The 21774-nt window shown below is 42.9% G+C and overlaps 1 protein-coding gene and 1 long non-coding RNA gene across 8 annotated transcripts in view; one reads left to right on the top strand and one right to left on the bottom strand.

The window, feature by feature from the left end:
* RAI2 (retinoic acid induced 2) overlaps window positions 1-21774 on the top strand; it is a 392985-nt gene that overhangs the window by 313260 nt on the left and 57951 nt on the right. For 2 of the 7 annotated variants that reach the window (XM_082447181.1, XM_082447175.1), the window contains exon 1: window positions 19134-19505. The exons of 4 other annotated variants lie outside the window; for them this stretch is intronic. The gene's annotated coding sequence lies outside the window, so the exon portion shown is untranslated. Of the gene's footprint in view, window positions 1-18702; window positions 18913-19133; window positions 19506-21774 lie in introns of those variants that run through there. One more of the 7 variants, XM_082447180.1, reaches the window with a different exon arrangement.
* LOC309652992 overlaps window positions 1-21774 on the bottom strand; it is a 92879-nt gene that overhangs the window by 42595 nt on the left and 28510 nt on the right. The gene's annotated exons all lie outside the window — the stretch shown is intronic.

Below are 21774 nucleotides of genomic sequence, written 5' to 3'. Positions count from 1 at the left end.
GCCCTCATGGCCTATCACCTTCCAAAGGCTCCAGCTCCTAATGCCATCAGCTTGGGGGTTAGGATTCAACATATGCATTTCGAGGGGGACAAAAATATTCAGACCTCAGCACTGGTGACTCTGAATTAGCAGGTGGAGTTAAGAGCCAGGAAGTTTGGATTAACTTGACCTCATTCACATACCCCAGGAGACATTTGGTTCACAGTAATAATTTGGGTTCTTTTTACTATCAAATAAGTAAATGATTATTTAACATCGAATAATCATTTCTTCACTTTGCTTTGGCACTGCAGAGCCAGCCACACTGCAGAGAAAATAACAGTGACTTTCTACCTGTTCACTTCACATGAGGGCAGTATTTGGTGCAGGAGAATATTGTGAAGCATCAGTTGATGATATGATATTGAAGAACAAATGAAGAAGAGAATTAATAATATTACTGCTTCATCCAAGCAGGTTTGCAAGGGCAGACTTGCTTCCTGCTGCCCTGACTTGCAAAATTATAGGTGTTAGAACTCGCCCTATGAATGAGTGTATCACTCCTCTTGGTGCATCACTTGTACATCATACGAGTGCTATTTCGTGGCTCTGACCCTTAGATTCCTCCAGGTTGAGTAATAATTTATACTACTGGATGAATTTTTGCACCTGTAATTTATAAACTTGATCATTCTTACCCAGATCCTCGCCATCTCACCTCCTCATAGAGTCATGATTTAATAGCTCAGCTGTGAGGTAAGGTCTCAAATTACCAAAGCTTTGTAACTTTTACCACAAATACTACAAGACATGCAGGAGGAAGTTAAGACCCCCAAAATCAGTTACACCTCATATATAGGTGTCAGCTAACTGCATGTGGACACTTTTGGAAGCTCGGTTCACTTTTTTGGGATGCTGGGAAGCCATTTAATGTGCCAGAAGAAATTTTGGGGTCGGTGAGATGGCATCCTAACGTCTTAAAAGTTAAGAGATTTTCCAAAGATACCTTAATCTATTTCCAGTGAGTAGTTTCCTGTGGCTCAATATAACAAATAATCACTGCCCAATTACACTTATCAAAATACATAAACCTGTTATATTGGGTAGTGAAGATCTAAATTTCATCCAGGATGCTATCTGCAGTTTGATTTCATTTGGAGGTAGTTTTCCTGGAGGATTTTGGGGGGAAGAAGGTCTCTTGTCTTGAGTTTCTTTTAAAAACAATTTCTCTCTGGGAAAAAAAATCTAAATTTTATATATATAAAAATGTGTGTGAGTCTTTCATTAGATTTCTAAAAATTGACCCTGAAAAAGGCAGAAATATAGATACCATTATATATAGAGAAAGACTCTAATGAAAGATCTAATGAAACACATTTAATTAGGACATGGTCAGCTTTTATCTGAAATCCTGTATATACCATTGGGAACAAAGGTTTAGTTTATATGCAAGTGACCATGGGCAAATGAAACTCAGAAATGTGACATTTTAGAAGTTGTCAAGGATAAATTCTAGAAGTCAGAAGCTTAAGGAAGGATAAGATACAGTTTCACAAACTTATCCAAATGCCAATTATAATTTAATACTCTCCTTCTAGGAGTAAGCACTCCATTGGTAATTATTATCTTGAAATGAATTCATGAACATTAATTAAGCCCCCTCCAAGCAGGATGATTAAAAGACAGTTAATAAAAGACATTTAATACTTGTCAAATTTAGTAAACATATGTTGCTATTGAAACTTTTTGTTCATTTGCCAGATAGGTAAAAGGTAGTTGACTGTTGCAGTATATCTTCTAGCAAAGGTTGTGTTTGGAGTTTGAAAGCGGCACCCTGGGAAACAGTGTGCTGTTACCATGGTCTTGGAATGTCATAATCCTGAATTCTGCAACCATCCTGCAGCCAAATGCCAGAGCAATTTTGGGCAAGCAACCTAATGCTTCAGCTCCTCTGGTTTCTAATCCCGTAATAAAACAAATATAATAATAACCTCTCTCAGCTTCTTAACACTCTTTCTACCCTTGGCTTCAAGGCCCTTCTTCACAATCTTTCTAATCTGTCCTTTTACTTTGCTCACTCTCAGTGGCAAAGCTAGTATATTTGACACCTGGACCAGATCATTTTTTTAAATGCCCTTTATTTCTATGCCAAAATTATTTCTGGTATCAATCATATAATAATCACAATGATCATCTTCTTCCCGTTATTCTTTGGTCTTAAAATAAACAATTAAAAGAAATTTTGGTCTGGGCAAGATGGCTCGGACCCATTTCTCCCTGATTCCCCCTGCTAAGTACAACTATAAACCCCGGAAAGAACTTAAAAGGCAACCAAAGGAGCACTCTGAAATGTGGAAAGAGGAACTGTTTAGGGATCCCAGGAGACAACACAGCAGCAGGATATCTTACATCTGTACCTCCCCTCAACAGAAGAAGGCCACCCAGGCCTAGCATTTCCAGACTCCCAACCTAGTAACACAGGGTAGCCCAGGTAGGCTCATTCCTCCGTCAGATGAAATAGTAGGCCCTCTGACAACACCAGGTGAACCTGACAGCACTGACAAGGGGGATGGATCAGGAGCCCCACTAGAAACAAGCAGCTAAAGGAAGTGCTCCTCTCTTTTGCCAGACCTGAGACTCCTCTCTCTTGCTGAGAGACACCTAGTGACACAGGTTGGCACTGGCAAGAGAGATTCTGCCACACACAACAAGCTGCCTGGCCCAGGAAACACTCTTCGTCCCTATGGGCCCCCTGACTCCCTTCCTCCACGTAGAGACATCAGATGACCCTGCCTGGAGCAACCCCTTTGGCCCTCTCAGGCAACACCATCAGGGACCAGTGGGAGCCCCAGCAGCACCAGATAAACCAGGCACACCAAAAAAGTACTGCAGAGGCTGTGAAAAGTAAGCTGTCATTCAAACCACAATCCACAAAAGTAGGTCAGGACCTGCATGCTAAACCTAAACAGGTGACTACCTGCTAAAATAAAAGATTTAAATAGGAGCTAGAATTTAAATAGGAGCTAGAGTCTTACAACATAATAGTAAAAACGTCCAGGATACTATTTTTTTAAATAAATTTTATTTATATATTTATTTTTGTCTGCGTTGGGTCTCTGTTGCTGTGCGCAGGCTTTCTCTAGTTGAGGCGAGCGGAGGCTACTCTTCATTGCGGTGCACGGGCTTCTCATTGCGGTGGCTTCTCTTGTTGCGGAGCACGGGCTCTAGGTGCACAGGCTTCAGCAGTTGTGGCTCACGGGTTCTAGAGCGCAGGCTCAGTAACTGTGGCGCACGGGCTTAGTTTCTCCGCAGCATGTGGGATCTTCCCGGACCAGGGCTCGAACCCATGTCCCCTGCATTGCCCGGTGGATTCTTAACCACTGCGCCACCAGGGAAGCCCCAGGATACTATTGAAAATCACTCATCAGGGAATTCCCTGGTGGTCCAGTGGTTAGGACTCTGGCTTCCACTGCAGGGGGCACAGGTCAATCCCTGGTCAGGGAACTAAGATCCCACATGCTGTGCGGTGCAGCCAGAAAAAAAAGAAAATCACCCATCATATCAAGAGCCAGGAAAATCACAATATGATGTTGGAATTATCTGACAAGGAGTTTAAAGTAGCCATAACAATAACAATAACAAAACTTCAACAAGCAATAACAAATTCTCTTGAAACAATTGAAAAAATAGAAAATCTCAGCAAAGAGCTATGTTATGGAAAAGAATTAAATGGAAATCTTCTAACTGAAAAATATACCAAAATTTTAAAAACTTGCTTGATGGACTCAATAGTAGAGTAAATATGCCAGCAGATAGAATCTATGAACTTGAGGAAAAATTAATAAAATTTACCCAATCTGAAAAAGACAGAAAATAGATTAGAAAAAAATGAAGAGACTCTTGGGGACCTGTGGAACAATAAGAAAAGATCCAACATGCATGTCATTGGAGTCCCAGAAGAAGAGGAGAGAGTGGGGCTGAAAGAATATTAGAAGAAGTAATGATGTAAAACACCCCAAATTTGGCAAAAGAAAACATAAAGATACAAGAATCTGAGCAAACCCCAAACAAGATAAATTCAAAGAAATTCATATTCACACACCATAGTTAAACCTCTGAAACCTAAAGGCAAAGATAAAATCTTGAAAGCAGCCAGAGAGAAATGATGATTACCTATCATCAGGGAACACCAATTCGAATGACAGTGGATTTCTCATCTGAAACCATGGAGGACAGAAGGAAGAGGTACAATGTGTTTCAAGTTCTGAAAGGAAGGAACTGCCAACCCAGAACATCCTTTAGGTGAGAAGGGGAATCAAGACATTCGAAGATGAAAAACATTAAGAGAATTTGTTGCTACCAGACCTACTCTTAAATATTGGCAAAAGGATGTTCTTCAAGCAGAAAGGAGCTTATAAAAGAAGGAATCTTGAAGCATCAAGAAGGAAGAAAGTTAATTTTGTATCCTGAAACTTTACTGAATGTTTATTATTACTTCTAACAGTTTTTTGGTGGAGTCTGGGATTTTCTATATATAGGATCATGACATCTGCAAACAGAGACAATTATACTTCTTTTTTTCCAATGTAGTTGCCTTTTATTTCTTCTTCTTGCCTAATTTCTCTGGCTAAGATTTCCAGTGCTTTCTTGAATAGAAGTGGTGAGAGTGGGCATCCTTTTCTTATTCCTGATCTTACAGGGATTGCATTTACCTTTTCACCCTTGAGTATGATGTTAGCTATGGGCTTGTCATATATGGCCTTTGTCATGTTGAGATACATTCCTTCTATACCTAATGTGTTGAGAGTTTTTATCATGAAAGGATGTTGAATTTTTTCAGATGCTTTTTCTATATATGTTGAGATGATGTGGTTTTTATCCTTCATTCTGTTAATGTGATGTTTATCACACTTATTGATTTGTGTGTGTTCAACTCTCTTGCATCCAAGGGATAAACTCCACTTGATCATGGTGAATGTTCCTTTTAACATGCTGTTGAATTCGGTTGCTAGTATTTTGTTGAAAACTTTTGCACTGTGTTCATCAAGAATATTGGCCTGTGATTTTCTTTTCTTGTAGTGTACTTGTCTGGCTTTGGTATCAGAGTAATGCTGGCATAATAAAATGAGTTTGGGAGTGTTCCTTCCTCCTCAACTTTTTGAAAGAGTTTGAGAAGGATTGACATTAATTCTTCTTTAAATGGTTGATAGAATTCACCAGTGAAGCCATCTGGTCCTGGGATTTTCTTTGTTCAGAAGTTTTTTTATTACTGATTCAAACACCTTAATCATTATTGGTCTGTTCAGACTTTCTATTCATGATTCAGTCTTGGTAGGTTGTATGTTTCCAGAAATGTATCCATTTTTTCTAGGTTGTCCAATTCACTGGCACATAATTTTCATAGTAATCTCTTATGATCCTTTGTATTTCTGCGGTATCAGTTGTAATGTCTCCTCTTTCATTTATAATTTTGTTTGAGTCTTCTCTTTTTTTTCTTAGTCTAGCTAAAGGTTTTTCAATTTTATCTTCACAAAAAAACCTCAGTTTTATTGATCTTTTTATAGTTTTTCTAGTCTTTATTTCACTTATTTCTGCTCTTATCTTTATTACTTACTTCCTTGAACAACAGAAAGAGCAGAATATGGATGAATATGGATGAATACAATAGACTGTCCTTCTCATGAATTTTATAAGTTATATTTTACAATTGAAACAAAAACCATAACACCATCTGATACTCAAGACAAAGATATTTGAAAGCAATGAGAGTAAAAGGAACCTAATGGAAGTAAGATTTCCACACTTTACTTGAAGTGGCAAAATGCTGATCTTTGACAAAGAAGCAAACACAATGCAATGGAGAAAAGATAGTCTCTTCAACAAATGGTGCTGCTGCTATGTTTCCAGAGCCTAAACAGTGCCTGGCACATAATAGGTGCTCAACAAATATTTGTTAAATGAATAAATGAATGATTAAAAAAGGTCAAAGAATGAAACTTACTCCAATGCCAATGGACAATCCAGAACTCTAATGCCAATCAGCAATCCACTAGGCTTGAAAGATTATACTCCCTAATGGTGATTATTCTGTAATAAAATCATTTTTAAATTCTAAAACAAAAACAAAAACAAAAAAACAAATGGTGCTGGAACAACTGAACATCACATGCAAAAAAAAAAAAAATCACACAGACCTTACACCTTTCACAAAAATTAACTCAAAATGGATCCTAGACCTAAATGTAAAATGCAAAACTATGAAACTCCCAGAAGATGACACAGGAGAAAACCTAGATGCCCTTGGAAATGGCAATGGCTTTTTAGATACAACACCAAAGGCACGATTCATGAAAGAAATAATTGGTAACCTTCATTATAAGTTAAAAGCTCTGCTTTGCAAAAGACAATGTCAAGAGAATTAGAAGTTAAGCCACAGCCTGGGAGAAAAGATCTACAAAAGTCACGTCTGATAAAGGACAGTTATCCAAAATATACAAAGAACCCTTAAAATTCTACCATAAGAAAACAACCCAATTAAAAAATTGACCAAAGACCTTAACAGACACTTCACCAAAGAAGATATATAGACGGCAAATAAGCATATGAAAAGATGCTCCACATCGTATGTCATAAGGGAAATGCAAATTAGAACAACAATGAGATACCACTACACACCTATTAGAATGGCCAAAATCTGGAACACTAACAACACCAAATGCTGGTGAGGGTGTGGAGCAACAGGAATTCTCATACACTGCTGGTGGGAATGCAACATGGTACAGCTACTTTGGAAGATAATTTGGTGGTTTCTTACAAAATTAAACATACTCTTACCATAGGATCCAGCAACCCCACTCCTTGGTATTTACCCAAAAGAGCTAAAAACTTATGTCTACACAAAAACCTGCACTTGGATGTTTATAGCAGCTTTAGTCATAATTGCCAAAACTCTGAAGCAACCAAGATGCCCTTCAGTAGTTGAACAGATAAATAAACTGTGGTACATCCAAACAATGGAATATTAGTCAGCACTAAAAAGAAGTGACCTATAGGCCATGAAAAGACATGGAGGAAACTTAAATGCCTATTATTACGTGAAAGAAGCCAATCTGAAAAGGCTAAATATTGTATGATTCCAACTATATGACATTTTGGAAAAGGCAAAAACTATGGAGACGTTAAAAAAATCAGTGGTTACCAAGAGTTGGGGGTCAGAGGAGAGATGAATATGTGGAGCACAGAGGATTTTTAGGGCAGTGAGAATACTCTGTGTATTTATAACGATGGATACATGTCATTATACATTTGTCAAAATTCATAGAATGCACAACATCAAGAGTGAAATCTAAGGTAAATCATAGGCTTTGGGTGATTATGATATGTCAGTGTAGGTTCTCCAGTTGTAACAAATGTACCCCTCTTGTGGGTGATATTGATAATGGCAGAGGCTATGCATGTGTGAGGGAAGGAGGTATATGGGAAATCTCTGTACCTTCCTCTCAATTTTGTTGTGAACCTAAAACTGCTCTTAAAAAAAGTAAGTCTTTTCACAGACCTACTAGAGAATGGACTTGAGGATACGGGGGTGGGGGAAGGGTAAGCTGGGACAAAGTGAGAGAGTGGCATGGACATATATACACTACCAAATGTAAAATAGATAGCTAGTGGGAAGCAGCTGCATAGCACAGGGAGATCAGCTCGGTGCTTTGTGACCACCTAGAGGGGTGGGATAGGGAGGGTGGGAGGGAGGGAGATGCAAGAGGGAAGAGATATGGGGACATATGTATATGTATAACTGATTCACTTTGTTATAAAGCAGAAACTAACACACCATTGTAAAGCAATTATACTCCAATAAAGATGTTTTTAAAAAAAGCCTTTTAAAAAATAAATCAATGAAATCTATCATATCAATAGAATAAAGAAGAAAAACCAAATAATCAATATTAATTGATGCAGAAAATACATTTGACAAAATTTAACACTCATTCATGATGCAAACTCTCAGCTTTGTTCTTTCTCAAGATTGCTTTGGCTATTTGGGGTCTTTTGTGGTTCCATACAAATTTCAGAATTGTTTATTCCATTTCTGTGGAAAATGCCATTGGAATTTTGATAGGGATTGCATTGAATCTGTAGATCACTTTAGTTAGTATGGACATTTTAACAATATTAATTCTTCCAATCCAAGAACATGGGATATCTTTCCATTTATTTGTGTCTTCTTTAGTTTCTTTTCATCATTGTCTTATAGTTTCCCATATATAGATTGTTCACCTCCTTGGTTAAATTTATTCCTGGGAATTCCCAGGCGATCCAATGGTTAAGACTCCACATTTTCACTGATGAGGGCCCAGGTTTGGTCCTTGGTCGGGGAACTAAGATCCCACAAGCCTCGTGGCACGGCAAAAAAAAAAAAAAAAAAAAAAAAAAAAATTTATTCCTAAGTATTTTCTTCTTTTTGACTCTATTGTAACTGGGATTGTTTTCTTAATTTCTTTTTCAGATAGTTTGTTGTTAGAACAAACTGATTCTAGAAACACAACTGATTTTTATACATTGATTTTTTTATCTTGCAACTTTACTGAATTTATTAATTCTAACAGTTTTTTGGTGTAGTCTTTAGGGTTTCCTGTATATAAGATCATGTTATGTGCAAACAGAGACAATTTAATTTCTTCCTTTTGGATTTGGATGCCTTTTATTTCTTTTTCTTGTCTAATTGTTCTAGCTAGGACTTGCAGTACTATGTTGAATAGAAATAGTGAGAGTGGACACCGTTCTGTTATTCCTAATCTTAGAGGAAAAGCTTTTAGCTTTTCATTGTTGTGTATGATATTAACTGAAACACAGGGAAAAAGCTCCTTGACAGTGGTCTTGGCAGTGATTTTTTTTATATGACATCAAAAGCAAAAGCAATAAAAGCAAAAATAAACAAGCAGGAGTACATCAAACTAAAAAGCTTCTAGACAGCAAAGGAAACAATCAACATAATGAAAAGGCAACCCGTGGAATGGGAGAAAATATTTGCAAACCTTATATCTGAGGTATATAATATGAGAGGTTAATATCCAAAATATATAAGGATCTCACACAACTCAATAGCAAAAAAAAAAAAAAGAAAATCACAACCTGATTTAAAAATGGGCAAAGGATGTGAATAGACATTTTCCCAAGGAAGACATACAGATAGCCAACACATATATGAAAAGATGCTCAACATCACTAATCGTCAGAGAAATGCAAATCAAAACCACGAGATATTGCCTCACATCTGTTAAGACAGCTATTATAAAAAATACAGCAGATAACAAATATAGGCAAGGGTGTGGAGAAAAGGGAACCCTCATGTACTGTTGGTGGGAATGTAAATTGGTGCAGCCATTATGGAAAACAGTATGGAGTTTCCTCAAAAAATTAAAAATAGAACTATCATATGAACTACCACTTCTGGGATTTGTTTGTCACTATTATGACATACATTTATTTTGTATTAAATAAAAGACACACACATAAATAAAATGCAAACATTATGATTTAATTAATAAGTGAGTGAAAGCAATAAACTCACAATTCCCTTAGGTATACAAGTAGAAGTCACACAAATAAAAATGGCCCATCTCCCTAGTAATCAGTGAAATATAATTTAAAACAAAATGAGACAAATATTTTGATGTAGGCTAGTAAGTACTCATAAGGCAAGTACTCTCAGAGCTCATATTTGGAGTTGTAAGTGGAACATCCTTTTTAAAATCAGTTTGGCAACATGTAAGTGTTTCTGTGTCTGCCCCAGAAATATTACAGCTGTGTATTTATTCTGAGAAATAATTATTAATAGGAAACATTGATATACACAGAGATACTAATTGTAGGGTTCTTTACAACAGCAGAATTTGGAAATAACCTACACTTCCAAAGTAGGGCAAAAGCTAAGTATATGGTGATGAATGCACTTAATAAAATTATTCATTGAACCATTGAAAATGTTTATTTTGATTATGTAATATTATTAGAATGCTATGGGAAATACTTACTAGTTGAAGATATTAAGAGACAAAAGCAGGACTAAAATTATATACAATATTATTTCACTTGAGTAAGTGCTATAAGGAGAAAAAATTGAAGGGAATATACAGATATTTGAGAGTGGGTGTGATTGAATGTTTATACTGAAGATAGAATAGCCTTTTACACTTATATTTAATTTTTAACGAATGTTACAGTGAAAAATCATTTTTAAAAGCATAAATTATATGTATTGTACAGTATTTCTACATTAAACATGAATATTTTCTAAAGCAATAATGTATTTTTTAAAAGGTCACCTCTATTTGCAAATAAAATGTTCGTTCTTCAAAAAAACAAAAACAACCACTATAAATCTCTAACGAGGACCTATCTAATAGGAGTGAAAGAGACAATCCAGGATGGTGGTGGTCTGCAATTTATGCAAATGCTCTTGTCAAGTTTGGGGGCAGTCTCCTTAAGGCAGGATGTCAGTGAAGGAGAAACCAGCTCTATCCTATACAGACAGCAATGTGGACCTCAGAGACTGATGGGGATGCTGGTGAGTGGGGTTTGGTGGTGGAGCTACATTTCCAATGCAAGTCATGAGAGCCATGCAGAGAAACAGACCCAGAAGCCTAATCCTACGGCTGGGGCCAATGTGGGGGAGGGTCGTGGAGAGGACGACCTTGTGAATGCTGTGACCTGGTGAATGTGGCTGAGCGATGCCTCAGGGGCGCTGGGAGAAGCCAGCTTCATCTCAGATCCTCACACTGGTGGCCTGGCTCAGAAATTAGGCAGGGATAATCCTAGGAGTGAAGAGTATCAGAGATTCACCTGGAGGGGCCAAGGTAGGCAGGGGCTGATGGAGAGTAATCTCGTGAGAGCCCTTGGTTGTTGACCCGGCAGAGAGGCCACAAATGCAAAGGACAGCGATGAAAACTGCTAGCCATCCTAGCCAGAGAGATTTTCACTCTTGCTCTCTTTGCCTCCTTCTATAAAATTGTTCTGTTCATAAAATTCTGTGATTTGAGAAATTTCCCAACTGAAGAAAAATGAAATGATTGAAGTCCCTTCTGTATTATACATTGATGTCCTGTTCAAAATGAATGACCTTGCAACTCCTTTTACCCTTGAAATTATCACAACAGAAACCTTGTCAATCCTGTTGGAGAGACTTGCCACTCTTGAATCGGACAAACCTGACAGTCCATCCACACACTGGAGCTCCAGGAGTGTGCAGTGCATTTTGTGGCATAAACCATTTGTGAAATTGATGGCTGTGTTCTCGTTTCTTTATAAGCTGCGTGCTAGCTAGGTCAGATAGGGTGTATCTATGGGAGAGCTAGCTAATCACTCCCAACGGCCGATGGTTTGATGGCTGAGAAAGCCCTCAGTTGCTCTTCTTCCAAGAGACAACTGCAGAGATAGAATCTTGTCCTGACCACAGCACCAGGCACAGGGGACTGTGGTTTTCAGTGACTGGGGATATTAAGGGGCCACTGTGTGTTGTCCCCTTTAACATGAACACTCCTGCCTTGGAGTGTCTCAGCAGTTATTTTTTAGGATTGTTTTGGCTAATATTCTAATTGTCAGTGCTCAGTTACTCCAGGGCAACTTTGTCGATTTTTTCCTTTCTTATTGGGAGATCAGTCTGGCTCATTTGTGAATGGATTTTTAAGAAAGGAAAAGGTGAGTCTGACACCTGGAAAGAGAAGAGGAGTTGGCAGGTGTAAAGGTGTGTGTGTGTATGTGTGTAGTTCTCTGAGCATCATTTTCCCCGTCGAAAGGCTGGGCGGTGTGGGACCATCTCTGAGCTAGCCATCCTTGGTCCTTTGTGTGCCAGTATTTCAACCACACTCCTGTCATAGTTGGCATTGTTATCCCATCCAGCAAATTAAGTTGCCTCTCCAAAACCAAATCTGGGTCTGTTTTCCACTTAACCAAAATCCACTGCCTTATTGTTTCATGCCCTGACTCCAACTCTCTCTCCCAGCTATAATTTTTGTTTCTGGTCCTTTCTTGGTGACGAATATGCATGCTACTCTGTCACATGCAACCTGGCTTCTCACTTGGCTTGTACAGGGCTCTCCATTGATTTGGACAAACCCTGAAAGCCTCAGGTGACGATCACCTGGCTTCAACCCCCAAACTCACTCAGTCCACATCCTCCCTCCACATGGAAAAAGAAAGTGCGTTTGACAGTTGTAAGACTTGTACAAGATGGGAAATATTGACGCTCCTTAGTAATAAGACCAAAGCACTCACTGAGTGAGGGGAGATAATCATGGATTTAACCGTTACTTTTTTTTAGATTTATTTTTAATATATTTATTTTTATTGAAGTATACTTGATTTACAATGTTTCAGGTGTACAGCAAAGTGATTCAGTTATACATATAACTATATTATATACATATAATATAACTATATATATATATTCTTTTCCAGTTTCTTTTCCGTTATAGGTTGTTACAAGATATTGAATATAGTCCCCTGTGCTATACAGTAGGTCCTTGTTGTTTATTTATTTTATACTTAGTAGCGTGTATCTGTTAATCCCAAACTCCTAATTTATCCCTCCCCACCTTTCCCCTTTGGTAACCGTAAGTTTGTTTTCTATGTCCGTGAGTCTATTTCTGTTTTGTAAATAAGTTCCTTTGTATCATCTTTTTAGATTCCGCATATAAGTGATATCATATGGTATTTGTCCTTCTCTTTCTGACTTACTTCACTTAGTATGATAATCTCTAGGTCCATCCATGTTGCTGCAGATGGCATTATTTCATTCTTTTTTATGGCTGAGTAATATTCCATTGTATATATGTACCACATCTTCTTTATCCATTCCTCTGTCGATGGACATTTAGGTTGCTTCCATGTCTTTAACAATTACTTATCGAAGTCCTCCTACATAAAGAGAACTAAAGTAGGTTCTGTGGGAGATGTAAGCCATGGGTCCTCCCTTGATATTGACAGTCAAGTCAGAAAGACAAGACATAAGGGTGATGGCAGCTACTGCTGGTACAAGGGATCCAAGTCCAAAGAGAGAACCTTGCTGGCTCAAAGCCACTCAGAGCAGTGAGAGGACAGGAGATAGAAACAAATTCTCCTGACCCTGGGCGCAGGACTCTTAGCGCTCTGTCAGAGGCAGGAGAGTGCCTCCAAGGTGCTGCTAGTGTGAAAGCCACCACGTGCACAGTGGGCTTCCAAATTCAGCAGAAGCATGTACTTCAACCATGTTCTAGTTCAGATCATTTTCTGCACTTGTCTTCAATCAAATTAAAATATCAATTACTGACCTGCTTCCTCCCTCCACTTATTTTTGTTAGATCTCTTGATTTCAGAACAGCCCTTACCCCTTATCTGGGACTCAAGCAAAACAAAACAAAACAAAAACAGTCCTGTAATCCTGCATGTACGTCTTATGACGCTTTCAGTTGCAAGCAGTAGAGACCTGACTCGAAGAAGCTTTGAAGCAGTGTAATGATTTACGTAATAGGAAGTGCAAGTTCAGGCGGCTCCAGAGGTGGTTGGTTGTTCTAGCGGTTCAATCACATCCTCACAGTTCCAGGTTCTTTCTCTGTTTCTGTTGTGCTGCCTTGAGCATCAGCTCCCTCCTAGCATCATAGTGACCATCCATCCTGGTTTGTTGGGAAAACCCAGTTTATGCCTTTTGCCCTGACATAATTAGTAACAGCAACCCCTTTCATCCTCAGTAGTGTCCCTGTTTAGATGATCAATGATGTGGTCACCTGCATCGTGTTCTTGCTGCCAGTTGCAACTATGGTTACATTGTCTTCACGTCCATTGGGAGAGGGTGGTATTCTCTCCTGGAACGGTAAGAACTTACCCATAAAGCCTCCAGCAAATCTCTCCTCTCATCTGTTTGGTCCAAGTTATAGCAGGAGGGATGCAATTAGCCTCAGATCAAACAGACCCCACCCTAAAGTTAGGATCAAATTTAAGGTACATGATTTCATAGGAGAGGGATGGATACCTGAACAGCATTAGGTTTCTATCAGGAAAGAGGAATGGAGAATGCAGAATGGAGCAGCCACAAGCAATGCCCTTTATAATAAGCCTCCTTCTTACTCTTAACAATTTACCCAAATTCTCTGAAATCAAATGTCCTCCTGACTGAGACTAGACAGAGCTACAACTGGACTATGAGAGACTCCAATGCCTGGCAGGGACGGTACCTCATTACTCTGTGTGTTGTAGCATGTAGCTTATTACTGTAAAGTACTAGCTGTTTGAGATATGCTTGTCGATTGCCTAACTGAAGGACCACTCACAAACCCTTTGATTCACTCTTTGCTAAAATTATCAAAGATTTCACATGGACTCTACTATGGTCTTTGGATAAAATCAGGGCCTAAGAAATTTCATATGACATCTCTGAATGAAGAATACTGAAGCCCCCATGCCGACCACATTAGAAGTCTCTGTTCTATCAAAATAGTCAAAACCTTTCCCTTACCCTGTGGCTCTGTATATTCCTTAGGTTAAAATGTCATTGCAGCTGGACTGTCTCTCTCAATGCTCTCCATCCTCTTTCCCAGAGCCTGGGTTGGATTTCGATCCTTTGTGATTTAATTACCCCTTGCATTTTTTACCAGTATTTGTCCCTTTTGCATTGTGACTATGTTTTCAAATGCCTGCCTCATTCAATCACTTAATCATCCAGTAAATATTCTTGACCAGAAAAAAATTTTTAAAGCGTTTCAATTTTAAATACATTATTCAACTTCAGTAAAATATAGACCCCTTAAGAATTTCTTTTAAGCAGTGGACCCTTTCCCCCAGTCACATTCATACCCATGAGCATTAACTGACATCAACAACTTCATGGCTTCCAGGAACTCCTACAGAAATCCTCAACAGTGTTCATGCAGATCAGATCAAATCATGTTGGCACGGCCCAGGGTGATGGGCTCAGCCATCAACTCAAGTCACATGTGTCTTCTGCGGAGCTCATCAACACCCACTGCTTCGACCAACACCCAGAGCCCAGTAACTCCCAAATCTAGGTCTGCAGTTTAGATTTTGAACTCCAGACCTGCTCTTGCAAATGCCTATTGGGCTTCTCTATGTGGCTACCCAACAAGTACTTCCAACTCAAGATGTCCTAACCAGAGCTCCCTGGAGCGCACACTGACGGTGCTTCACCCCCCTCCCTGGGATGCTACCATTTTAACGTGCTCCACAGACGTCCAGCTGCCAGTATCTTCTCCCTGTACCTGAGAAGGACTCGCTGCCTATGCTGGGTGGCAGGTCAAAAGTGCCAGAAACTCAGCACCCCCTGGGCCCTTAACCAGCTTCCTCACCTCTTGATGGAACAATTCTGAAGTGAGTGTTTTTCATCATGTCCAAGAGTTTGCCTGTGGGATTAAGCTCCAGCTGCCCATGGTAGAAATTGGCCTTGATAACATCCCCCCTATTGGCTGCCGCCCCTCTCTCTCCCTTCTCTACTCCCCTACCAGTGTTTCCTTCACTTTCACATTCAGGATCCGCTTCTGGGGGACCCTACAGCATTCATCATCTCCAGCCCCAAATCTGCTTCTCTTCCTAAGGACCTCTATCTCAGTGATCACACCCTCACCCACTCTGTCACCCAATTCAGAAAGTCAGGCGTGAGTTACTCCAACTCCTCCTGTTTCCTCCAGCACTAAGTCCTGTTGATTCTGTATCCCGAGTATCACTTGACTCAAGTTCTGATCCTTCATCTCTGCTGGCACTGCCTTGACTCAAACTCCGATCATGGCCACAGTCTCTCTCACCTGGTCTCCCTGCTGCCAATCCCACCCCCCTCCATTCAGCCCTTCACACCCAACACCAGAGTGATCACTCCTCAACCCAAATCTTTCCTGGTCACTCCCTTGCTTAAAGTCCTTCAATGGCTCCCCATTGACTACAAGAAAAAGCTCCTTTACAGGACAGACCAGGGACCTCAACTGACCCCTAGCTTCCTCCACCCCTCTTTGCTGCTGTTCTCCACAGCCCCTGCTCCAGCCTCACAGAGTATTTGCAGCCTCCAGAACGTGCTTTGCATCCGAGCTTTGGTGCCTGCTGTTCACTTGTAATGACTTTTTCTTACTTTGAAAAACTCCCATTCATCTCTCACTGCTCTGCTCTTATCACCATCTCTATGCCATCTTTCCTGACTGCCCTGCTCCATGCCACTCCCTATGCCTTCCCCCACAGTGACGGGCCCACTCCTTCGGGGTTCGCCTAGCCTGTTTTATAACTCCTCATGTACATATAGTGTCACCTTGTATTATTAATAGTTTATTTACTGGCCTATGAGCTCCTTGAGGTCAGCAACATATGTTGACCATCTCTGTCACCGCAGTCCTTAGCTCAGTGACTGGCATACAGCAGATGCTTCATAGATGTTTATTGGACACGTGAATGAATCACTCGTCTGGCAAGTATGTGAAAACTAGATTATTAATAGATGCTGTATTAGAGAAGCAGGATATAGATCAAGAATCAGATCTGAAATGGGAACTTTCCTGAGTCCCTATTTAAAATCACCAAATATTTGAATTATAGATCTCAAAAATCACCCTGATCAACCCTGAAAGATTTTTTTGGTTCTTTCCTGCTGTTTGGGCATGTCCTTTCCTCCCTCCAGTTTCTGTATGAATGCAGTTCTTCCATATTAATGTCCTATTTCTGTCCCCAAACATCTCCTCCCCCCAATCCAGACCCTCCCTTATGGACTCCTCTTTTCCCCTTCTCTCTGCAAGGGCAGCCACAGTGAAAATACAGAGGGGTGCCACTGCACATTTCTCTGGAAATGGGGGCCATGATGCCTGTTTATTATGCATTCATCTGAATCAACATAGTCCTTCCTGAAAACACAAGCACCTCAAAGGGCAGCAAATATGAATCACAACTGCCAGTGAGGATCAAACATTAACCCAGGGCTGTGATGAGGCCAACAAAAGAAATAGGCTAGTAATTGCCTTCCAGGATATCAGTCCCTACCTTATACACACATACCCCCTCAACACACACAAAACCTTTATGGATCTTTCATCCATGAACTTGCCCGATTATAATTGCCCAGCTGTGTCTTTAGTTGTATTCAGGCTAGGTCCTGGCAACCGAGGCCTCACATACCTGACCCAAAGACTCAGTTCTGAGATCTATAGAGGAAGTCTTTGGTTTCTGAAATGGTTGAAGACGAATTCGCAGACAAATATTTCCACAGGTATCATTAATGACTTGGAGCTGATTTAAAACTCCCAGAGCCTGACTGAAACAAGTAGGAACTGGTACTTTTTGTTGATATTCACTTCTATCAGTCCTTAAACTTGCATTGTGTGTCTTTCTGCCCTTAAGTCGACTGGGTACTCCTTAGTTCAACTCTTTTTTTTCAAAAGAGGAAATTCAGTATCAAGGAATGGTACCATCAGGGCTGACTTCTCCCTTAGGACCAGTAGGCACGGTGCCTGAGGCCCAAAATACTTTTCAGGGCCTCAGGGAAATGTTTTCATTTCTTTTAAGATCAGAAGAAAATGTGATCTTTTAGGTCGAAGAAGTTGTTTTAATATATAATATTAATTCATTCGTCTTCACACCAATGCAGTCGTAAAATGTAATTTTTACTTTTTTTTCTATGGAGGAAAGAGTCCACAAAGGCAAAGGGCCCACGAAAGGTATAACGTGGCCCTGGTTTCTACCACATTATGCTTGCAACGCGACAAGGTTAGAGTAGAACCTTTCAAACACAAGTTCAGGTTCCCATACTAATCATGAACTTGCCAGACTGCTCTCTATGTATTGTACCCTGTGACCACCCCAGATTCTACAAGAGGGAACTCATAGCCACTACTCATGTGAGTGTTGAAACTCAAGGAGGTTTGAACACGCAAAGGACAGCTAGATTCAGACTGCTCTCAGCTCTGATTCAAGTAATTTCTTCTCTGCCCTTCTCTCTCAAATATCTGCATCCTGTTTTGATTACCAGAAAAAAAAAATCTTTTCACCTTTCGGGATTAATTAAACCAGTGGAGTTGCTTCCTTTGCCCTCTTAAAACATTTATAGGATTTAGTTTTTTTACTTTGTTTTAGAATGATCAATACTACTGCTGACACCTATGATTTATTTACTGGTTAGCGACCACATAGTCATCATCTGTGTAACGCCAGTTCTTAGCCCAGTGTCTGGCAAACACTAGGTGCTTAATAAATGTTAGATTAACAGATGAATCACCTTTCAGGCAAGTATGCGGAAATGAGATTATGTCTGTAGGCTAATTTTGTCTTTAATCATCTCACACCTTGTGAGAAGGATCTCCGACCTGTATCACAATCGGCATTTCAGGAGGTGGTCGCTGGGCCCTCACCACCTCTGCCGCCTCCATCCACCAGCCACTTCCTCCCTCCTGGGCTATGTTCTCTCTCCTCTGCATCCTGGGGTCTGAAATGGTCCCCAGCCCGCCGGAAGGCAGCAGGGTCCCCGCTCCGCCGGCTCTCCCCGGCGTCGGCCCCGCCCCCCGCGCCCCGGCACCCCTTCCTCCCGCCACCCCGTGCCTCCGACAGCCACGCCCTCCCCGTGGGCGAGATCACCTGTCCCTCCTCCGCCGCCGCCTCCTCGGGTACCCTTTCGCCCCCCTCCTGCTCCCCCTCCTCCGCCACCTCCCCCAAGCCCTCCCCTTCCCCGCCTCCTCCCACCCCTCGGTGTATATAGTAAAGGCCGGGCGCCGCACGCAGACACACTCGTCTGGACACAGGCGCACACACGCTCACGCACGACCGGCAGCAGCGGCGGCGACAGCAGCTCGGTGACAGCGGCGACGGCAGCTCCCACCGCTGCGCACCCCCTTCAGGCGGCCGGCGGCGAGGCCAGACCGGAGAGTTCCCGCACCCGCGACCACCCCTTGGCTTCCTGGAGGCGGCGGCCGCGATTGCAAGGTAGCGGCCGCGACGCCCCCGTGCGGGCCGGGGTACCCCCCCCGGTGCCCTCCCCGCACGGACCTGCCACCGGGACGCAGGGGGCGCGCCGGGCTGGGCGCGCCTGGCGGGGCCCGGCGCCCGGGGAGGGGCCTGCTCCCGGAGGCAGGACGGCGCCCGGAGGCCGGGGCCAGCGGGGAGGGCCGGGCGGGGGCGGGGACGCGAGCCGAGGCCGCCACCCGCGCGGCGTCCCCGGGCCCCGCTCCTGCTCCCGGCGCCGCGCACTGGCCGGCGGGGCCGGGGCCGGCCGGGGAGGCGGCGCCGGGCGGCGGGGCGGGGGCCCCGAAGTGGGTTTCGGGCCGACACCGGCGCTGGCACCGGGCGCAGAGGGCGACGCGCGGCGGACTCCGCGCCCGGGCATCGCACCGGGCCGCCTTAGGCTCTGCCGCTCTGCCCCGGCCCGGAAAACGCGGCGCCTTCCAGGCCCTTCGAAAGATGGATTCTGTTGACGTATCTGGCGGCCCTGGCGAGCCGGGTGGAAAGTTGGGTTTTGCCAGATCTCACTGGGCTCGTCTTTGTGACGCTTGGCCAGCCCCGCATCCTCCCGGAGCTGGGTGAGTGTGCGTCGGCGCCCCGCGAGCCTTCGTGCCCCCCAATGCCCAGACCCGGGGTGGCCGCACCATCTCGGGCTTTCTGCCATGTTAGGCACCGAGCAGCCTTCTCGCTGCATTTTTGCGTGCGTTTCAGCGGTGCCTTGTGCTGCGGAGGGAGTTCTTGCCTTCCTCAGCGTTGGCTTTTTCGGGGTTGGGGTTATGCTCTGTGTGTTTGCTTGTTTGCCGTTTAAAGCCCGACTATTGTTCAGGATAAGCTCCGCCTGGGTGGGGAAATGGCATCCCACCACAGTTGCCGGCGAGGGGGTAGAAATGTTGCCAAACAGCTGCTGCTTTGTTTTTCCCTGTCAGAAGTCCCTGGAGTAGGTTTGGGGCACGACGGATGGATGCAGAGAGGGATGGGGCACGGAAGAAGAAGGTGGCTGTGGAGGAGCGAATTGTCACCCACCCCAAGGCACGCAGTCAGCTTCCCTCTCTGCCTGCCAAACTTTTATGAATATTCCTTTTGTGATGGGGGAAGCTTAATGAATTCAGCCCAGTTTTCCAGGGAAAAGCAACCCGGCTTTAACAATGGTTTGAGAACTTAATCAATGAGAAAGGCAGGGGGAGGAGGAGGAGACGCTGACACCGTATCGGGGATGTGGCTGCTTCTTACAGAGTCAGGTAGGGGAGAGGTGGGCAGGGCAGGGCGCAGCGCCTGGGTGGCCGCGTTGCCGGAACTGTCAGCATCTTTTACCTGTGCCCGCTGGAGCCACCCACCGTCGTAACCCACCTCACGGTCTACCCAGAACTCGGCGACGGGGCTTGAGGGGCCGTTCGCGGCGGTGCGGGGGCGGCCCCCCTCATCTGGCGTTTTTAAGGATGTGTAAATATTTTGCTGAGGATAAGTGACATCAACAGAATGATATTCCGCAGAGCCCGGGTGTGCAGCGATGATAAATAGATACGGCCAAACAAAGTTTTGATAACCGCGGATTCTCAGGCTGGCTCTGTTTCATTTGGGTCTTTGTTTTTGTTGGTTTAGCATTATCTCTCATCCTCTAGTGTGATCCCTTTATTTAGCTGATTCTTGGAAGCTGCTCTTTAGAACAGAGAGAAAAGCAGCCAGCAGGGAGAAAACAATTCTTAGCCTTGCATGCATCGGGCAAGGTTTTGTGTGCTTTTCCCGAGGAATCTCCCACCGTTTTCTAGACGTCTCTCTTCCTCCTTTTGCGTCATCAGAATCGTTTGTTGATTGACCAAGAGACTTTTGATAACTTTGAAAATGTGTTGTGATATGCCTTTGTTACAGTAGAGGGGTGGCAGCATGGGAGGAGGGCAGTGGGGAGGCTAGTGAGTGGCAGCCGCTCACCCGAGCAGCATTATGCCCCTACCCACTGTTTTGTCCTCGGTGTTTTCTTCTCAAAGGGGAACACAGGGAGCTGTGCTACTTTCTGAAGGCGGGGTGGCTGGAAGGCTATAAACCCGGTGGCATCCCAATTTCTCTGCCCCTTGGAAGCCCAGAGAAGCCACCTACCCCCCACCCCACACACAATATCCTGTGAATGGGCGCTTCCGCCTCATCCTGACAGATGCCCACTAGAGACATCGACAAGGTGGCCGGGCACCACGAGCCAAGTCAGACTGGATCTTGGGGTACTGGCTGCTTTGGCACCAGCCCATAGTACCATTCAGCCAGCCAGGGAGGTCCTTTATCATGCAAAGAAGCCCCAGACCTCCAGAGGTGAGTTTTGGCCCAGGAAAATCTGCCCATCTGAGGAACAAATGAGAAAACAGCTTTCCAGGTGATGCCAGTTGCCAGTATGAGAACTTGGTTGATGGGCATTTGGTCAAGAACTGTAAAATAAATGAAAAGTCTTGTAGCCAGAAAGCAGAGCCACCAAGACAGGACCACTGAAATGGAAAAAAAAAAAAAGAAAGAAAGAAAGAAAGAAAAAAGCTGGAAGGTGTGTGACGAGGTGTTGCTGGAAGCGCTATAGCACCAGAAGACCAATATAGCCCTAGCTATAATGACCTGAAAACTAGATAGGACGGGTCTCCCCAGAACCATTTGACCCAGAATGGAGGTATTCTGTACGTGGAGACATCCACACACAGTGTGCTCTGAATCTACAGTAAGAAAATAGCAAGTGTCTATTCTCTGGCTCCTTCTGTAACCTTAGATTCAGGGAAGGAGGGTAGTGGAGGGAAATAAGTCGAGAAGGAAATTAACATTTGTTGTTGCCCTCTGTCTGCCAGACACTTTACATGTGGGAAACCATGATGTAACAGA

The sequence above is a fragment of the Balaenoptera physalus genome, assembly GCF_965194825.1.
Source record: "Balaenoptera physalus genome assembly, chromosome: X".
NCBI lineage: Eukaryota > Metazoa > Chordata > Mammalia > Artiodactyla > Balaenopteridae > Balaenoptera > Balaenoptera physalus.
Note: the sequence above shows the minus strand (reverse complement) of the source record. Positions and strands in the feature narration are given on the sequence as shown.